This window comes from Drosophila tropicalis, unplaced genomic scaffold (assembly GCF_018151085.1).
Source record: "Drosophila tropicalis isolate 14030-0801.00 unplaced genomic scaffold, ASM1815108v1 contig_1187, whole genome shotgun sequence".
NCBI classification, from domain to species: Eukaryota; Metazoa; Arthropoda; class Insecta; order Diptera; family Drosophilidae; genus Drosophila; species Drosophila tropicalis.
This window is the reverse complement of record NW_027172559.1, coordinates 1,385,301-1,406,258: the sequence shown is the minus strand read 5'-3', so window position 1 is coordinate 1,406,258 and position 20,958 is coordinate 1,385,301. Positions and strand designations below refer to the sequence as shown.

At 35.6% G+C, this 20,958-nt stretch overlaps 1 long non-coding RNA gene and 2 other non-coding genes across 3 annotated transcripts; 2 read left to right on the top strand and 1 right to left on the bottom strand.

Annotated features, from left to right (window-relative positions):
• Window positions 1-8,757: 8,757 nt before the first annotated feature.
• Window positions 8,758-8,830, bottom strand: TRNAV-AAC (transfer RNA valine (anticodon AAC)). The gene has a single exon. It is a non-coding gene; the product is annotated as a tRNA-Val (tRNA).
• Window positions 8,831-9,275: 445 nt separating this feature from the next.
• On the top strand, window positions 9,276-11,899 carry LOC137577028 (uncharacterized). Its single transcript, XR_011032357.1, has 5 exons — window positions 9,276-9,441; window positions 10,338-10,783; window positions 10,843-11,310; window positions 11,364-11,568; window positions 11,625-11,899. It is a non-coding gene; the product is annotated as an uncharacterized lncRNA (long non-coding RNA).
• A 138-nt stretch (window positions 11,900-12,037) lies between these two features.
• TRNAV-AAC (transfer RNA valine (anticodon AAC)) lies at window positions 12,038-12,110 on the top strand. The gene has a single exon. It is a non-coding gene; the product is annotated as a tRNA-Val (tRNA).
• The last annotated feature ends 8,848 nt before the right edge of the window (window positions 12,111-20,958 follow it).

Here is a 20,958-nt window from a genome sequence, read left to right as displayed (position 1 = left end):
AATTCTATTCTACTCATTTTCATCATTTTTCTCATATGTTTGGAGAAATCATTTTATTCGTTTTTAAAATTCAAATGTATATAACTTAGCATTAATTGTTATTGCTCATTGTTAAATCTGATCAAATTAAGTAATATTTTCTTAATTAGCATTAACCGTCTGCTCAAATTCTTAGCTCGAAATATATTAATTATTTTAATTATGATTCACGTGATATACTTCTGTTGTAGGTATACAGAATTTCGGTTGCGGCTAATCTATGAGCGAAATGCATTTAAAAATTATGCGAAAACTTGACAACAAATGAAAGTATATACATATATAAAACCGCACCGTATCCAGAACACAGCACTATTTCTATCTCACACCATGCTCTGTCGGTTAAGGTCCCCTGCTGTCTTTGCTTCCCTTACCTTACTCCAGTCTTCAACCGTATGCATATTTGCATAATGGCTTCACTTCTAAAAAAAAAAAAAAAAAAAATAAAAACTTGCTAAACACTCTTGATAGACAAGATAAAACACTGTGCTCTGGTATTTTTGCGCATAATTTATGCCGTTGCTATGTAGATTTTGCATACAGGGAGCCCAGACCCGGACGCGGACTCCGTCTCGTCAGCCTCCTCCTGCACCTTTCCACCTGTCCAACACCCGTGGTGTGCATACATATTCTGACTTGGTTTCATCTATTCTTCTACGCACTGGTATGGTGATGCTATTTATTTATTTTAATGCACTTTGCACTGTGTTTAAATTCATTATTTTAATTAGTTCAACAATGTTTTTAGATTTTTGCGGCTTATATATATTTTTCATCGTTGTTTTCAAAACAAACTTCTGGTTTTCATAATATTTGCTATGCAGTTTACACTGTGTGTTGCCGCAAAGGGAATGCACGGATTTATGAACCAACTCTAGGATGAAATAAAATATTATTCTTTTTCCATTCCCTTGTTTAGCCCTGCATCTTTTATTATTCTCGACCACTTTTCGTTTTAGAAAGCAAAGTTCAATTTTAATAACAAAATTTCATACATTATTAATGATATTTGGAAGAGTTGGCTTACATTTTACATAAATAATATTAAGCACATGGAATTGTCTCTTGAGTTTCATTCAGTTCCTTCCAATCTAGTAAGTCCATTAGTTCATTACGTATACGTAATATTATCTAACGCATTATTTCACAAAGGTGTAAAGGTTTTTCTTATCATTATCAAATTATGCAAGCCCCTAGGTTGCAAGTTCTTTAATTTATTTTGTTTCTCAGTTTGCACTTTGTCTACTCATTTTTAGGCAAATTATAAGTATTGGCACCTTAGCCCATAAATGTAGGCAACAAAATTTCGTAATTTAATCTTTGAAGAAGAGAGTTATTAAAATAATTGTAGATCTTGTAGTAACAAGGTTTATTCTTTATTTATTAATATTTTTTATCACAGGCTTATTATTTATTCAATTTTAACGTCTGTCTTCTTTGATCGTAGCCTATCGAATGCCTCTCTCCGTTCATCTGTCTGTCTCTCTTCTCATTGTTCAGTGTTAAACAACGTGCATAGTGCTCTGCCACAACAGTGTTGGCAATTCCAGCATACTTATCGGTGTCCGTTATAGTTTAAACTAGTAAGCCTACTACAATATTAAATATCTTATTAATATTTTACAAAGTTTTTTTTCAAGCTTCTTCGGTCGATGCTTTCCTTGACAGTTTCTCGATCCTTGCTATAACTGATATCTTTTGCTTTACAAATTGAGTTAAAAAATGATTTCAACGACTAAAACTTTAAATATAAAATGCCTACACATAGCCGATTAAAAAGTTAGTCGTAAGTTGTGATTACCACTGAACCATTATATAAATAGGCAAATAAACAAATACTTTTAAAAAGTTTATTTTTTTAAGTTAAAGCGAACAATGTTTATTTTTCAATATTATGAAATTCAACAATCTTCAGTTCACATTTGAATAGACAATCTGTGAATTTGAATAAATGTATTTTCCTATTTCTCTCATAGGTTCACAAGTCAAGTTTATCTGTATATAAAAAAGGCGAGCTAGCAAAAAAAAAAAAGAAACATTACGGCATATTTATTTTGATTGAAAAATAAATCGAATTTATGAATTTATTATGAAAACATAAACGGACGACAACAATGGCAAGAGCAGCCCCGCCTCCAACAGTGCCCCCATTCTCTCTTGCACAACCATTTTCATAGCTGTTTCAATTTTTTTAACAGTGGAAATTTATAATATTGTCGTTTGTAGTTGAATTTTCTTCTTTTCTTGTGTGTGTGTGCGTTCGCCTCTCAAGTAACTCGAGATTGGCATAAGAAATTGGATGTTGCTGATGAAGCTTAAGTAATGCCTATGAATATTTACTTTAAGCGACATATATGTCGCTCTTTATATGCAGATTTGTGTTTACTTACCTTTTGTACGATGCGTGTAATGCGAGAGAAAAAGTGATGGAGTCTCAATGTGCGTTTGTGTGTGTCTGTGTGTGTGTGGGGTGACTCAATAAAGTTTGGAACTTCTATTTCGTATGCCACTTGTAATTCCATTGAGTTTATTTGCCTAATCACAAATTCAATATGGCAAAGTGTATTGGAACAAATTGCATTTGGTTCTGGTTCAACTTTTGTGTTCTACATACATATAGACTATTCAGAAAAGGGCAAGGGCAAATGACACTTGTTCACATTGTAACATCAAGTTTATGATTATTAACAATGGAAATATTCTTTTGTGTGCGTATGTTGCCCATTGAGAGATGAGGGGTAATTGCTTACTGAATTTTTAAATGACTATAAAAAGCAAAAAAAAAAAAAACCCCACAGCATAAAGTCAGGACACATTTTTGGCAATTTTATGTCATATTTTCAATATTCAGTTTTCAATTAAATGTATTAATTTTTATATAACAATATGTTTGACTATTTAAGGCGAGCCCAAGCAGTCAAACACCAGCCTATTGACACAAACTCGTATATGCACACTTATATTTATACACACAAATGCAAACAAACAATGACCAAGTCAACAGCAAAGATGAAAGTGCATTTAAATTGAAGAGCATACAAAAAAAAAAAAAGTGGTTCAAAAGCCAAAGAGCTAGCCTTAAGCCATGAGAAACACTCCACAAAAAATAAAACGAGAAAAATGAAATAAAAAACCAAATAAATTTTAACTTATTTTTAACTGCACTGAGCGAAAGTTATTAAAACTAATTGAAACAATTTTTTTCAAACCTTTTCGAAATAAAGATTATAAACTGTTTTTTTTTTTTTTTTTTAATTATATAAATTCATTTCTTAAGCTTAGTATTTATTTTATACTTAAGGATTACTTAAGGATTATTTAAGGATTCTAATGATTGTTTCTAGACAAAAAAAAATATATAGCTCAATATTGGGAGGTAATTTTTTCTAAAGGACAATAAAAGCTAAACTAAATTTTCTAAAATTTTAATATTTGGCCTATGGCAGTTTTTAGTTTCAAATATGTATGAACAATCAAACTGTTAGAAAGTTAAATTAAATTACTAAATGATAGACAACTCTGCAAATTTTAGGTTTTTTTCTTTCCTTTGTAAGGTGCCGCTTTGCCAACGGCTTTCTCATTTGTAAAATTGTTAGAAAACATTTTTATTTCTCTCTTGTGTGCCTTTTTATTTTTGCCTCGATTTCTAAAGTAAATAATTTTTGCGGTTAAGTAAATTGAAATTTTCTCGGACTCTACTTTATTTACACACCAGCATTCAAACACGAATTTACCAAAATAGCTTCAATTAAAATAGCCAGAAAAATAAAGTTAAGCTGAAGACGCGTTTTGATTTGAATCTGTGAGATGCTCACTTTTACAGAATTATTGTTGGTATCAAAACTTATAGGAAAACATATACCTAACAACCAGCTATATTTCGGCAGATGAGATAGGATGGTTATCCCAAGTTAAAACATGTCATAAAAATGTATCCTAAAATGGAAAATTATTATTAAAGTCAACAAAATTATGAAATGATCTTTATTTCTAATGATAATACTTTTACTTATTATAACTGTTAAATTTTCTGCTACACTAACCTTGTATTAAATGAACTATACCCTGCATCATAAGTAAATAATATGTATTTGTCACAAGCAAAAACAAAATGAAAATTGAAAAATACAAAAAGTTGGAGAAAAATAGAGAGAAAGAAAAATAAAAACCTGATGAAAATTTATGATGATATCTTTCTCTCGATTGCTGCTCGATTCAACAAAATGCGCTTAAAATCTTTACTTATGGTTGGCCAAGGCAAAGAGAGTTGGCCAAGAGAGTAGAAGTCGCCTAGATGGGAAGAGTTTGGTGGTTCTGGCACATTGTGGGAAAAAGCTAGAATCTCAGCACAAAAATAAACGAACAAAGACCAAAGCTTACAATGTATGACAGTCAAGAGATGAGGAGGATAAAGAAATAGAAGCATGTGTGTATGTATGTAGTTGTATATGTGGGTGTATAAGCAAACATATTGCGCATACGCCATGTTAACCATAAGCTTGCCTCGTTGTCAACAGCTGTTTGTTGGTTACAGTCTAAGTTCCTAGCCCTGGCCCTGGACCTGGCCTTAGTGTTGTTGCTGCTCCTGATGGTGGAACGCTTTGCCCCTGGTCCTCGCCCTGGAGTCTTGCAAAGTGTTTAATGACAAATGACATGGGCTAGTGCACGTCTGTTGTTCATTCTTCATCTTCTTCTGCTTTAGTTGTATGAATACATAGATGAATGACCCCTTCAAGCCTCCAAAAAATGTAATGAAACCTAAGATACAACAGTCACAGAGTTCTCAAAGATGTCTCTCTCTCACCCTCTGTCCTGTCTCTTTTTCTCTATTTATCTGCATGCGTGACTGCATGTGACCGTCTGTCTATCTCGAGTGTCGGGAACAATGTGCAGTCTCACAAAATGTGACACATCATATCAGGTGCGTAACCGAAACAGGGGTTTAATTTCACTGGAATCTCTTTGTCACTTTACTACACTTTGCCTTTACGAATTAGCATCCAATTAGAATGCTAAAGCTTCAGCTTAAGTTATAAAAATTTTGCATAAAAGTTTGCACTCAAAACTAATTATACTTCATTATTATCATCAGTATCTTAGCATTTAGTGATAGAAATACTTAGTTCTAACTAACTGTATACAAATGGAACGGTGTATACAACCACATATATTGAAAGAAGCGTTTCGACTGGCCCCATTTGACTATTTCTATGCTTTATTGACCTATTCATAGTTATTTTATACTTGTTAAGCCAATCCAAGACACGATTCCCTCAGCTCCCTTAGTAAAATTTAGAATCTCTGCCTCTGCATTGGCATGCATAAATTGCATACATACAGATGTGAGAAGAAGGCTGGGAGTATAGAACTGTTTTTAAGATTGATTTGCATGTGACAGTTGTTTTTAGGATGGCCAACAAAAACTAAAATTAGAAAATTTAAATTAAAATATATGACCATAAAATGTATGTTTTTTTTTTTTTTTTTTTCTACTGTTGTACAAGTTATTTATCAAGAAATTGCATTGTTCATAGAAATTTTTTGAATGGAATGTTGCATTTTGCTTTGATTAAATTGTTGAAGTTTTTTGCTTTTGTCTACTTTATGTTTTCCTTAGCAAATTCAATAGACGCAGACAGACAGAGCTAGTAAAAGAAATAGAGAGGCAGAAGACGGTACAGACAGAGAGTTAGAGTGAGATAGTTTCCCACTCTGCTGTTCCATCTCACTTTGTTATTTTGGTTGAAATTATTAAAAAACGATTTTGTGGCGTAACGTCAGAAAGGGCTTTTGCCACATCGTTGGTTTTTATGGCTTCGCGCACGCACAAAACTTTGGCCAAAACATCAACAGTAAAGGCAACAGCAGCAACTGGGCCACCAACTTGCGCCTAGCAGTTTTTGGAGTTTATGCAGAGTTGAGCACTGCGAAATTTTCATTTTGTGGTTTTCACCTGTAACAGCTGCATTACCGGACTACTTGCAATGTTTGTTAAACTAAAAATGAAAAGGAAAACTTTGCTGGCAGGGCAGCCAATCAAATGAGCTTGGCTAAACGTGCGTAACCAAAAATTTTTGCCAGTTTGGTAATCAAAAATGTATGCATGTCTCAGACATACTCTTGCCAAAGAGATAGAGAGCCAGAGAGAGAGAGAGCGGGGGTTGGGTTAGGGACGAGGATTTAAATTACCAGTTGTGATGTTCTGCTGGTAGCTGCCTTTCCATCCAACATTAAGTGCCACATAATTGCTTAATCTCTGCGGCTTTTACACGACAGAGCGTAATAATTTATTTGACTGTCAGTTTCTGCCCCAAAGTAGTAAGAGAACGAGTGCAAAAGAGACATGGAAATTAAAACGAAAAATTGCAGAAAAGGACGAGACGCGACGCAAGAGGATAGCTCTCAGCGAACAAGGCAAATTATGCAGTCACGTCCCAGAAGGGGTTAATATTTTTGCGGGTCAGCAAAAGGATTTATGGTTAGTAGCCTAGTGAAAACCGAATTGTAATGGCCTGGGGCAGGTCGGCGGAACAAAAAAATTAAAAAACGGATGTCCAGAAAACTGTTGCTTTGGGGATATATTTTAATGGTTTAATTATTGCAGTGGAAAGCATTTTAAATAATGAATAATTTAATAACAAAAAAGAAATTGTCCATTGTATTCTCGAGATGCAGCAGATGTCTATATATTTCGATGTCAGCCGCATTGAAATGCAGCATCAGCCTGCAAATATTGCCTACTTATTAGGGCATAGCTCACAGTGTTTCATCAATGGCGTTTTCTTCTTACATGACTAGCCGAATATAAAGTCTAATATCTTATATTTAATCTTCTGGATATTAACCAAGTGAAAAATCAACAAATATTTACCTTACTCTATTATCACAAACGATTTTTTTTTTTAAATAATTACGCCAGCTTGAAATATATTTTGACAATTTACTTAAAATAGCTGTGAATGGAATTTCTTTCTCTTTTATTTGACATTCCAAAGATATGCATTTTTCTCACTTTTAAACAATGTTGTAACGACAAAAATTTTGCATTCACAATCAATGGAAATTACAATCGTATTCTGTATGCTTGGTTAAAAATGCAGAAACTGGCATTTGCCAGTGAAAAGGTGTATGGGTGTTGACATGGGCGTGGCCATCAGTAAGTATCAACAGCTGCATCATCATTATTATCGTCATCATTATGATCATCGTGTTAACAAAAGAGCATACTCAAGTTTCATACGAAATGCAATTCCACTTTTGCGCACTTTATGTCAACATTTTGTACGTAAATCTTTGTGTAAGACTATGCCAAACGTTCTGGCCCTGGTATCAAGGGGCGGGTTGCTCTGTGTGCGTTTGTGGGTGTGTGCCGACTACAACCTCCTCACCTTTTCTCTCTATCTGACTCCCTTTTACATTTGCTGTTTCATTCTGTTGCTACATGTGTGTGCGTGAGTATGTATTTGTGTGAGTAAAAGTGTCAAAAGTGCTTGAAATTTTAAGCAGGCTTCATGCAGACTAGTAGGGTGTAGGATGAAACAGTTCAAGTGTGGGCAGTGGTGGCATGCCTTGCCAATGCAACTCAAACTGGACACACTTGAGAGGCACACCCATTTTTGTATGTTTTTTTAAACCCTTGCAAAAAGGGTATATTAATTTTGGTCAGAAGTGTGCAACGCATAGAACGAAGCATCTCCGACCATACAAAGTATATATATTCTTGATCAGCACGACGAGACGAGTTCAACTAGCCATGTCCGTCCGTCCGTCCGTTACTTTTAACGCGATTGCTTTTAAATTAAACATTTCTTAATTTAATATATATGTTAATGACTGTGCCGAATTTGATAAATATCGGGTGACTATATCATATAGCTCCCATAGGAACGATCGGTGGAAAACAGTGACTTTGATCAATATCTTCGTTATTTCCTATGATTGTAGGCCTTTCTTTCTCAAGCTTAAGCCTTTTTAGATAAAACGTTCTTCCACATTGATGGCTAATAGGTAAGGATAGAGTTACCAAAAAAGTTGCAAGGGTATACAAACTTTGACGCGGTCGAAGTTAGCCCCGGCCCTCTGGTTTTTTTGTCGGCCCACTTTCATTTATGCCCCAGAAAAAGCTCGAAATGCAGAAATCACACTCATATGCTCAGTTGCACGCAAAGTCAAAAGTCTCTTTGAGATTGTTACTATCCCTTCCTTATGACCCCTGTCTCCTGCTTCACATTCGTTTCCTTTCATTCTCAACAGCAACTCTCAGTTATACATTTGAATACTCTTAGAGTTTTCTTTTTATTCCTACGTGCCCTTTACCCTTGTGTGTTTTGCTTGCAAAAATTTGATATGCGTTTTTGTGTTGCGCTTTTCTTTTGGCTGCTATCCAAAAATTCCTTTTGGATTCACCTCCTCTGTTTCTACAAACGGCGTTAAGGCAAATAAACAGTTACACACGCACACACACACACACTCTCCAAGTGCAGCTGCCATGAAATATTTGGCGCTTGTAACGTTTTTCACTTTGTGGTAAAGTGGCGAAACCGGAAATGCAAACTCATTCGAAAACCAAACCATGAGGGCGATATGACGTCTAACTATTTTCAACGGTATGTGACTTTGATTTGATTAAACTAACGCGGTAAAATCTGATTAATTAAGAAAGGTAAAATCAATGTGTTTTATTTTTTTTAATAAAAAATTATAAAAAAAAAAGAATCATGTTTCCGCCAGGGATCGAACCTGGGACCTTCTGCGTGTTAGGCAGATGTGATAACCGCTACACCACGGAAACACCTGAGATCCTGCGAGACAGAAAGAGTTGTTGCGAGACTCTCACTTCTGGACATTTTGCCAGCTTAATATGAGGAAAAATTAAGATTCGAATTAGCTGAAGTATCAAAATAGTTTTCACTTATTCTATTTTCATATTATACCAAGACCTTATCTTGTTGAACTCAAATCAATTATTTTATTAATGAATTGCTTGCATACTTTCAGGCATTTTTTAATAACTACAATCCTAATTGTTTACATTTTACTGGAAACTTAAGTGGATTTTGTTTTTGTTTTGTTTTCCGCTTGTCAATCTAAACAAGTGTATACAGAATAATCTTTCACAAATACACACTGTAGATCTCTACACTCTTAAAGATATCACCAGTTCACTGATCTGCTCTTTTCTCTCAGCCAATTTCACCACCTAAATGGAAAAATATCAGTTCGTTTGCGAAATCCAAAGAGAGCAGTCGTGTGTGTCACTTTTGCTCGGGACTTCGTAGCTGATAAACAAACAGCAAATGTTGATTAGAGAGAAAATTTTATAAAATGCAAGTTTTCGGTGTGAGGTGGTACTCTAAACATTCATCATCATTTTGTCGAATAACAAACTCTGTTAAGAGTTATGTATGTATATATTTTAATCCGTAAATACCCCTTTATAAATTTTGCATAAAAAGCATCAAAATCAATATCAACATCGTGTAAGATTCTGTGAGTGAATATCAGTCAGTGATAAAAATAACCAGAGGTCCGGGGTTAGCATCGACCGCGCCGAAGATTGTATACCCTTGCAAGTTTATTTTGTTAATCTATAGCCGTCAAAGTGGTTAGAAGTCTACAATCTTACCATAGGAAATAACGAAGCTTTTGATGAAAGTCAAAGTTTACCACCGATCGTTCCGATGGGAGCTATATGACATAGTCACCATATCTTGATCAAATTCGGCACAGTCGTTAATAGCATTATTAGACTAAGAAATATGGCATTGTGACATCGAAGTGAACTGCGTAGGGAAGGGTAGTTGAATCCCGCGCACAGATAAGACTAGATCGACACTAGCAATACTATTGTATTGCATATCGATATGACCCAGCTGGTGATTATGGCTATGTCGTCATTGGTCAGATGAGTCATGTCTGCACTTAGCGACAGAGCCACAACGAAACGTGGCAGGGTACGCGTTAAGCTTAAAACTTTTTAATGAAGACTTTATTATAGAATTTTGTTACAGATCTATTCTTAACAGTTACGATTTGGTATAATAAATTGTTTGCAATTTAGTCTTTAGCGTTTTTTTTAAACAAGATGTTTTTAAATCAGATTCTGTCGGATTTTGACGTTTAGTATATGACCACTTGAATTTTAATATTAAAACCACTTTTTTTATATTTATTAAATTAATGGAATGTATTTTTATTTATAAAAATTTTTAACAGAAAATGTTAAAAACGCACACCATTTATACAGTTGCTTTCCATTTTAATGAAAATAGTTCAACTTTTGCTTTTTTAATCTACAGTTGGTTTTGAATATTTAAGCAATCCGACTTGATTAACTAGCATGGATAACTTATCAAGTAGACACCATGAAATTGAGAAGTTTCTCTCTGAATGCCAATCTGCCGATCCGGACAATTTAACTGCAATATTCATGCGATATTATGAACTGAAACTATTCAGCAAAGAGGTCCTCGACAGTTGGAATTCGAATTGCAAAAATTTTAATCACCATCACTCTAGTACATTCAAGTTATTGCTTCAGCTTTTGAAGACTTTGCTCGAACAGGTTGCTCAAATAAAAGAACTACGTCCAACATTTAGAAGAGAGAAGCTGTACCTGATGAGATTAGTTTGTCATGTGGATGTATCGACGCAAATATTAAAGACATCAATGCGACTTTCCGATGTCTCTATGTGGATGATGTAAATATTTCAGAGCCCACTGTCTATTGCGCCATTGTATCTGGTAAGAAATCTATCATTAAACAACAACTTGTTTAATCAAAACCTTCATTAATTCCCCAGACAAAGAAGTATCAATTCTTTAGGGGCATGCTGACTCTGAAACTGTTTGGCACTTTTCTGCAATTGGAACAGAAAAATTAAAGTATCAAGACGGAAAACGCTGTGCCACATTTAATGGGTTGACAATCGATAGAATCCATCAGTTTGACATACATTCAGCACAGAGCAAAAGCCGTGGCACTATTGAAGCAAAATGTGCTTTGCTCTTTTACACTACGCTTTCGATCAACAATCAACAAGTATGCTTTTGGGCACTGTCCCATCCGGTGGTTCAGATTTCACACGCCAGTCAAGAGCGGGCCGCTGAGGGTTCAATCTTTTGGGTAAATTACTTTTCAAGACAAGCAGATGAGCCATATACTGTTAAGGATACAGTTCAATGCAGTGAGTTGACACTGGCCGTGGTACACGAATTCAACAAGAGGGTGCTTAATCGGCCGATGAGTGATTTGAATATTGAATACATTTGTAAATATTTCATCCAAGTTTTCGATACTTACTAACTTCCGCGTTGTTTGCAGATGAACACCTTCTAGCTACTAAATCATTCTTTATGGGAATGGTTCTATAACCTTATGAAGTTGTTGGAGATCAGAGATACCTCAGTACATGCGATATGGGAAGCTGGTCTCATTTCTGGATTCATTAGTAATGAAAAGGCTGCGGGCCTTCTAAAGGATCAACAAGCTGGTACTTTTTTAATTCGTTTCTCCGACGCAAATTTACGTAAGAAGTCTTAACAAAACTCCATAATTATTTCAAACTAAGAAAATGTATTCCAGGCGCCATTCAAATTACCATAATGACGGCAAATAGAAACATGGATATCCATGAAGTATTGTATTCAGATCTTAGAGATAAAGGCTTGGCCCATGAAAGCCATTTACAATATAGATGGTACAGAGCATTTGCTTTCCACATTTTTAGACGATGTCAGGAGTCCGGATGATGTATTAAGTCTATTTATTAGTAACTGAAAAACTCACACATAGATAAAACATTTTTGTAATTTTTGGCAGCTATTGGCAAGTAAAAGAGGTATAAACTTTTTTGAAAATTAAGGGTCTTATCTTTTTGCTTTGATTTGAATGATTACGATAATTTGATAAAAGAAACGAATTATTAATCTATTTTGGCATATATTTTTGATGTGAAAGTTTCACAAATATTACTTCTGTCTCGCCGTGGCTCAGCTGTTTCCGTGGTGTAGCGGTTATCACATCTGCCTAACACGCAGAAGGTCCCAGGTTCGATCCCTGGCGGAAACATTTTTACTTTTTTTTTTATTTTAATATTTTTTAGCAATTTATTCAATTTTTTTTAGTTAATTGTAAGTCCTACAGAGAGAGAAACTAAGATCGTTGGTGTTTTTTATTTCGAATATGTTTGTGAGGATGCTCTGGAAAATTGAGAGGCAACAGTAACTAGCATTTGCAAATAAATATAATGAAAGCCTTAGGAAAACTCATGATTCAATTTCACTTTGAATTTTGAAACTTACTCTATATATGCACTTATACATGTGTGTATTTGTAATAGTTACTTCATCTATCTTGTTGCAATTTTCTGCACTCAAATGGCAAAGATTTTCTTTGAAAATTCTCTGAGGTAACCTACTCAGGTTACTGAGCCAGTATTTCCCCCTGCCGCGAACAGCCGCAAATGTATCTTCACCATCCCAACAGTCTCTGTGCGTTTCCCGGCAATATAACTGTTATTGACACGACATCATATTGAAAATATATATTGTACACGCTGCTGTCGATTTTTTAAGTTACTCTTTTTCCGCGCTTTTCCATGTGGGTGGTGGCTCTGAAACGCCTCAATGGGGCATGAGTGTCGCCTGAGTAAATAAATGCGACAACATGGCGTCACATGTACACTGAGAGAAAACGCATTGATCAAACATAAAGTCGCAAGAAAAAGCACTATAGATAAGATGGTAAGTAGCCTACTCGATATAGCCTTGTTGATCTACAGAAACTAATACTTAGTATTTACGACCATCAATTGAAGAATACTTTTCTATGAAATATCTCAATATTTAGAAAACCTTTACGAAATTTAAAAGTAAGTGAAAAAAACGAGTTAAGGATTTTCAAATGGATTTTTGTAAGCCAATCGAATCATTTTTTTTTTCGAAATTTTCTTTTAGTGTACAGTGAATATGTGTACATATAATGCTATATATCACAAAATGCAGTGCTGTGCATATTTTATGTGCACACCCACAACGACAACAACAACAACAACAATATCACCAGGGAGATGAAATGATAGAGGCAAAGAGATAGGACGGGGACATCGGGAATGGAGGCAGGACCGAGAGTTTGGGAGCATGGCAAAAGCTATATCATCATATTACAACAGATAAACGCCTAAGGCAGTGACGGAAAATGCATTTAAGAGGATGTTGATGTTGCAAGTGTATGTGTGTGTGTGTGTGGGTAAGAGTTTGCTGACAGCTTATGATTTTGTAATTAAATGCCGTTATAAACAAACAAGGCGGTGTGTTTGCCGGTTGCCCTTTTCCACACATCTCCTGCCCCAAACGCCTACATATGTATGTCTTAAATATGCCGCCAATTCTACACATGTGTATATTATTATCGTGCGGCTATCAATCAATCTCTATTGAGTTGATCCAATACGAAATTACATGCCCCACTTGTATGTTTTCTAATTAAAATCCATTAATCTTCCAAGTTTACATACATACACAGGCTGACTCGGACATTCATATATTTGCAATGAGAATGCATCTATCTTGACCAACTTCCTGTCTTAATGTGGAATTTATTTCAAAATATTACCATAATTATAGGTGCATGCCAATGTCTTTCTACGCTCTAACTTCTCATCTTTCTTTTTCTTCATATTTGTTCATTATTAGTTGCACAAACTGACTAACAGTTCGAGGTTAAACTTCAACATGATTTTTTAGCCACATTAGTCAGTGCTTCATCTTCTTCTAGACTGCCAATCAATTTGAATCATCTTGCTGATTGAAATTAATTGGTTATTCGGTTACGAATTTTGTTTGGAATTTGTGGTAAACTTAAAATTTTCAGACTTTTTGACTAAGTTCATGCAATTGATCCTTCCTTTAGGCATTGAATTCAAATGCAACTTCAATTCATATAAGTGAATATAAAAATGTTCTCTAATTAGTTTAGAGAATACATATTAAAGTTACTCGTTTAGCTTATCATAGATGCAATTAACCATTGAAAAACATATGTGAAACTTAAACTTTTATAATTGAAAATATTTTCTGTAAACAATAAAAAGGGGAAAATTGTCTTAAATCACAAAGTTAATCAAATTCAAGCATTTTCCATTAAATCAATTTTAAAGGCTTTATTATTATTGGAAGACTTACTCAAGCTTTTGAATCGTTATAATGAGTTTATTCGCTACAATGGATCGTCTAGATTTGTAAAATATATGCCAATAAGATCAATAACTTTTAGTTTGCATTAAGATAAGAAAAAACAAATTAAAAATACTAGTTTACAGACTATTTAAGATTTTCGTAATATTATTTTTTGCACTCAAATTCATCTTTAGTAAAGTCTCCAGTAGATCTTTATTTTGGCTCATGGCTAAAAAAATAACAAAACATTTAAAGGAAAGAAAACACTTCTTCCATATTAAATTGTTAATAAAGTGAAAACATTTAGTCTTGAAACCCGGAAACTTTAGGTTTCTCCACAACAATTATGTCAACACTTTGCAACAGACATTTTTTGCACCATCCATTTGTTGTTTGTTCCTTTGTTTTGTTTTTGCTACACCACTTAAGTGGCCTTTAACACCTGCTGATGGTACTGACACACCTGTGGGTGGGTTGCAGTGTTGGTATTGCAGCCATTAGGCAAAAAAAAACTTAAAGCAAAATATAAAACGCTACGTGACCATAAATAATTTTTGACAAATGTGCTTTGGATTATATTTTCGTCATTCTCTTTCCCTTTGTTGGTGTTGCGCAAATTGAGTTCGTTATGCAAAACTGAAATAAACCAAAGAAACAAATTTAGTAAAAATTCCAAATACATGTATACGAAATGTATTGTTGCCCTTGAGCTGAAAATGCAAAACTCAATTAGATGAAATACAAAAAATATGCAAATCACATTTTCATCCATAATAATAATACTGATAATCATTTTCCAATTTTTCTTTTACTTTACATTGAAGATTTGCCCGCCAGATATAAACAAACAAAAAAAAAGTATGGGGAACAACATATACATGCATACATATATACTCTGATTTCATTACGTACATGATTTGGCGTAAGTATAACTAAACTGAAGTATTCGATAATGATCATAGCCCCAGCTCCATTCTCCACTCTTCCCTTGCCATCGTTATTTTCGTTTTGCCATTTACCGGCCGGAGGCAATCTTTGTCCTGGTCTTTTGTTTTAAAGCGTTCATAACATTTAATTTGAATGCTGCATGCATTCGGGACACTCAAATGGCCATGAAAACATATTGAGCAGCGAGTGCCGAGTGCCATAAAAGCCAGTTTTATTAACTCTCATACAAATACATACCCACTCACCACTCACATATAGACACAAATACATACACAGACACACAACAATAGCACAACAGAAACAAAGTGGCCTATAAGCACATAAGCAAACAGCAAACAAACATTGAAAGGGAAACACTGAAGCTTCCACCTCGCAAAATTGTCAATTGTGAAGTCATTAGCTAATAAACTCATTCTCTGGCACCTTCTATACTAGTGGAAGTAAGGACAAAAGTAGTTTTAGCCTTCAAGTAGCTTCTATTGAGTCTTAAAGTTTCAAACAACAAAAAAGTCTTTAAATTCATTTACTTAACTTTTTAACTGCTTAAAACTATAAGACAACCATTTTCCCTCCCTTGCAGTTCGAATCTAATGTACAAAAGGTCCAATATGTTTTTTTGGTGGTTTTCTACATTATCATTTATAGGAAGAGTGTTTAAATCTTTTAGAAAGTATAGAGAATTATTTAACATTTAATTTTGGTAAATTATAATTTGAAAATTAATGAAACTATGCATTTTGAATATCTAACTGCGGATAAAATTTTTGTAATTGGATTAAACAAGGGAAAGGATTATGGTCCATCATCAGTGTAAAGAAAAATGCATAAAAATACTTCCTACCACGACTTTAAAAGACATTTTAAAGCAATTAGCTAAATAAGTGAACTGTAAATTGACTAAATTTTAATCTTGAATACTTTTTAAAGTTCACAAGTAGTTGCAAACTTTCCATTGACCAAAGTTTTGTTTTTGTCACCAGAGCCATTGATATATCTAATAGAGAGAATCAAGCTTATAAATGGAGATACACATGAATATACATTTACGTTATACAGACACAGAGGCATCCACATCTACAGATATAGAAACACATAAGCACATACAATTCAATTTCCTCAAATGTTGTATTTATTATTTCCTCATTGCAGTGCCTGACGATGACGATGCCAATGCCCACCTCGACTTCGACGTTGATGTTTTGAAGCGAGTCCGTAAATCGCAACAGTTAGGCGGCAGTGAAACAAATCAGGGAGCAGGAACAGGAGCAAGAGCAAGACAAAGGCAAACAAGCACACACACACACACACACATATGTACATACACCGGTATGTTCTCATACCCACATGAAATTTGACAATATTGTTGGTATACAAAAGGAAAGCGGCAGCAGCAACAGCAATAGCAGCAGTACAGGTAGGAAGACAGACAACCAAAGGATGACTGGGTTCTGGCATCCTGTTTGTATCCTGGCAAGGCATGTGCAACGCTGCCAAGCTTTAAACAATGCGATAAAATGGTATTAGTCACGTTAAATTGAATTTATTTAAGCGTGCTTTTAGGCGCATAACCAAAGGAAGCCACGGCATAAGCCACCGCCGTCGCGGTACCGTTTATGATCCCCCCTTTCTCCGTCTCTCTCTCTCTATCTTTCCCTCTCTTTCTCACCCCAGTGTGTATGTGTATGTGTTTAAAAGCTAAGCCTCATTGTCAGCATATCCTTTGAGTGTTTTATGTTGCAGATCCAGGCAACAAAGCGGCTCGACAGTCGGCTTCAATTGCCCAACGACTACCTGGAGTCGACTTCTCTCTATTAAATACGAAAATTATGCAAATTATGCGGTATTATTAGATTTATTTCCAGCATTCTGCGGGTGCCAAGTAGCTTGTGTGTCTGTGTGTGCGTGTGCTCTGGTTATATGGGCGTGTGTTTTGGGGCGTGGCACAGTCACAGTTTTTGTTTTAAGTAACTCCCACATGATGGTATTTTCAGATCCAGGCAAATGATTTACAAGCTCGCACTTGGGCAACATCGCGGCAACGCTTATGAGACAGTGAATTATGGCTGTCGGTGACATTTGCCGGCACTGCTCAAAGTCACATGGTGCCGCCCATACACACATGCACATAAATGTTTAAGCCGAGTGGCAAAATATATAGCTGGACTCGAAACCATCTCAAAAAACGCAATCCAAGACTTAATTTATATGCTTCTTTATAATTATAAGGTTATGTAGTAATGGAACGACAAATCAAAAAACAATCAAATAATTATTCGAAGAGTAAAAAAATGTAACTTTAAATACACGTTATTAAATTCTCGTTATCTGTGGGTCTATCTACATCAATTAGTTTCGAGTGTCTTAGAAACAAAGCTGATAAGAAACAAGAATGGTAAATTTCTCAAAAAAATTGCCATTGAAAAAAGTCTAAATACAATTTACTCAAAGCCACTCACAGACGCACACACACACACAGATACACTAACGGACAGTTAGAATAGAGCGAAAAGACCTAGAGAGAGAAAACTTTAGTAGAGAGTGAAAAGGATTAAGCTATTTTGGTGTTGTAGTTTTTGTCATTCGAGTTGCTGTTGCTGCAACAGTGGTATAAGGGAAACATATGGAAAATTTGGTTCTCTGGCTGGTTGGCTGCATAAATATTTAAAATTTAATTGAAATTGCGTTCGTGTTGGTGCTGTTGTTGATGCAAATACAAAGAGGGACTGCGGAAGCGGGGTCATGCCGGAGATCAAACGACAAGCGTTTGGCAGTTTGTGGAAATCAACGCCCGAAAGCATGCAAACGCATATAGACACACAAACACACATACACACACACACACACACAGAGGCGAAAGCGTGACAAGCGCCAAAGTTATCCCCCAGCATTGGGACTGAAGGAAACGAAAAAGGAGGGCAGAGTGAAAGGACATGTGGTAGTCTCTATCTCTTTTGCCCTCTCTGCCCGTTCTCTTGCTTGAGAAAGATGCAGTGCTGCGTGCTTGTTTACTGTTGTCCGGGCTTTGCCAAACGATTGCATTACACACACACACGTACGCACTTTGGCAGTACCACGCCCACATGCGACTTGCCTTTCTGCATGCTGCCGCTACGGGAGACACTTTTGAATGCCATTGGCACACAGTGCGTATGCGTTATATGGCTTGTTATTTATCTTTAGCTCATTGCCTCTCCGGGCACTCTGTCGCCTAGAAATGAAACTGGAACTGGCACTGGTAGCCAGCACTGGTGCTGCCACTACTACAACCTCTCTCCTCCTCCCTACCCCACATTCACATCCACTTGCAGTCTCCACTCCCACTGTGATGCCAATAAACTGACTGAGCACCAGGCGTGGCTAGGGGCCACTCAAGGGCGTTTAATTGAATGTACGTGCTCCGAGGTAGGCAGAGATGGAACAAAAGCCGTAGACACATTAACAGTGCGCCAGTTCACGTCGCTTTCATACCCATCTGCTTACCGTAGACTTTGACATCGTTTCATTGTTGCATCGACATTCAAAGCCGTTCTTTGTGGGTGAACTGCATTTCGGTGTCCTCTTCCTTGTTCCCAGTCCACCGTTTGAACCATAAATCAATGCAAATTACACTTGCCCTCGTTCAGCTAAAGGCTTAAGGCACAATTGCGGCAAGTTCAACGAGTAAATGGGAGTATTACAAGGTGGAAAAGGAAAACTGGTTCGATGAAATACATACTATAACCTGTTGTTGTTGTCAAGTGAAATTCATTTAGGAATGATTTTAGTTATATTATTTTTGAAATTAAATGTATAAAAAAAACAAATTTTTAAAGGCGTCTGACTTGCTTGAATGGAAATTCAATTCATTTAAATTCACCTTTGGGGCTTTTATGCCATAAAAAAGCATCCCAACAAACAAACAAAAAAATGGAATACGTAAAACATTTTTGTAACATTATTCAGATTGAACTTTTCAAATTGTTCATAAACACAAAGCAAATCAATAAACTAAAAGCAAAATATGTTGAATATACTTTTGCCTTAAATGTAGAAAAGAATGATCATTAGGAAAAGAGATTAAGTTTAAGGTAAGGGAAACTCAATGTAAATATAAAAAACATAAAAACGGAGAAATAAATGCATTTGCATGGGCCATCAATTTGAAGTGCAATCCAATTTTCCTGTTGAAATAAAATCAAACATATATTTCCATATCAACAGACTGGCAAATCATCGAACAGCATTCTGTTTTTTTACAAGTATTTCGCATATTTATTAAACGAAATACTGGTGAAAATTTTAAAATATTTTTACAAAAAACAAAAGCCAGGAGGGGTCAAGCTGAACGAAAATTAATTCTGTTTGAATATTAAACAACGAATATTTTGACTCTGACCTCTTTTTTTTTGGCTTTTAAATATAAAAGACTATATAAACAGATAAATACTTTTATGTCAAACAGTTAATCTGATTATTTTTAATAAAAGACGCTGCTTAATTTAAAAAGAAGGGCATTTACCTTTTTTTCGTTTACTTTTTTCGATGATTATATTCCCCAACATCTTCAAGTCAAAAACTTTTGACTTTAACTTAATCTCAATTTATACAAACTATAAGAATTGTCTTGGTTACCATTTGGTTACATACATGTACATATGATTGCAAATTACATGGTTACCTTTTTTTGGCATTTGCTTAGATTAACCCCCGTTTAGTTGCAGCTTGTTAGTAGCTCTTAGCTATGATAATTTTTCAACAAAATTCTAGTTGAAAAAGTTATTGTGCATATTGCATGTACGCATTTTAATCACTCACTCAAAGAATGCTTACAATGATAATCTCTGGTTGTTATGCCCCTCCTTGTCCTGATGGTAATGGTAATGGTGCCTCCTCTTGATGAGGGCTACTCTGTATTACGGTGCTCCTGCTGTTTTTTGGTCTGTGGCATCAAGTTTGGTTTCGGGTTCAGGTTGTTCATGTTGTTAATTTTTTATGCATACAGACACACTCACTTGCATATATGTATATGTATGCTATGCAAATGCTGATGTTGCATATATGTATGTATATGAATGTATGTGGTATGCATATGTGTATGTACATATATGCAATTCCCATGCATGTTCAACATGATTAATTTCTGTAATAACTCGATTGGAATCACGCGCGCCAGCAGCAACTTTTCCATCACGCGTTCCAAAGACTCTCTGTATCTATGGTCCCCTGTTGGCCATGCACGTTCGCGAAATACGTGAGTGAGAGTGTACGAGAGAGTGTGTCTGCGCGTGTGTGTGTGTGTGTGTCAGTTGGCATGGCATCCTTTGGTCCGTATGCTGCGTCCTTGCTGGCTGCCTCTGTGGCGGCATTTAGCATTTGACTGCATTTAACCAAGCGAACGCAATACTGTACTCGTAGAACGAGACCAGTAACCAGGCTTTCAGGGACCAGGGACCGGAGACAGGAAAAGAGAAGATGCAGAGTCCTCCATGTGCTAGTTAAATAATTTGCATCCAACTGGCAAGAGCATCTCTCTTTTCAGCTACTTCTTCTCCTCTGATTGCCTCACCATTTGCCTTCCCCCCTTTTTTGGTGCTACAGTTCAATAAGTTTTAATGCACTTAATTAATTCCCACTGCGTCTAAGCATTTTGCCATTCTAAATTGGATTTTTCAAAATATATTTCCATCTATTTGTTTTTTTCGGTTTACTTTTGCTTTTATTAGCATTTGTCAATAACATTAGCATTCCTTCTTCATCCACTTTACAACACACACACACAGACACACACGCAAACTGTCTGACTGTGTGTCTGT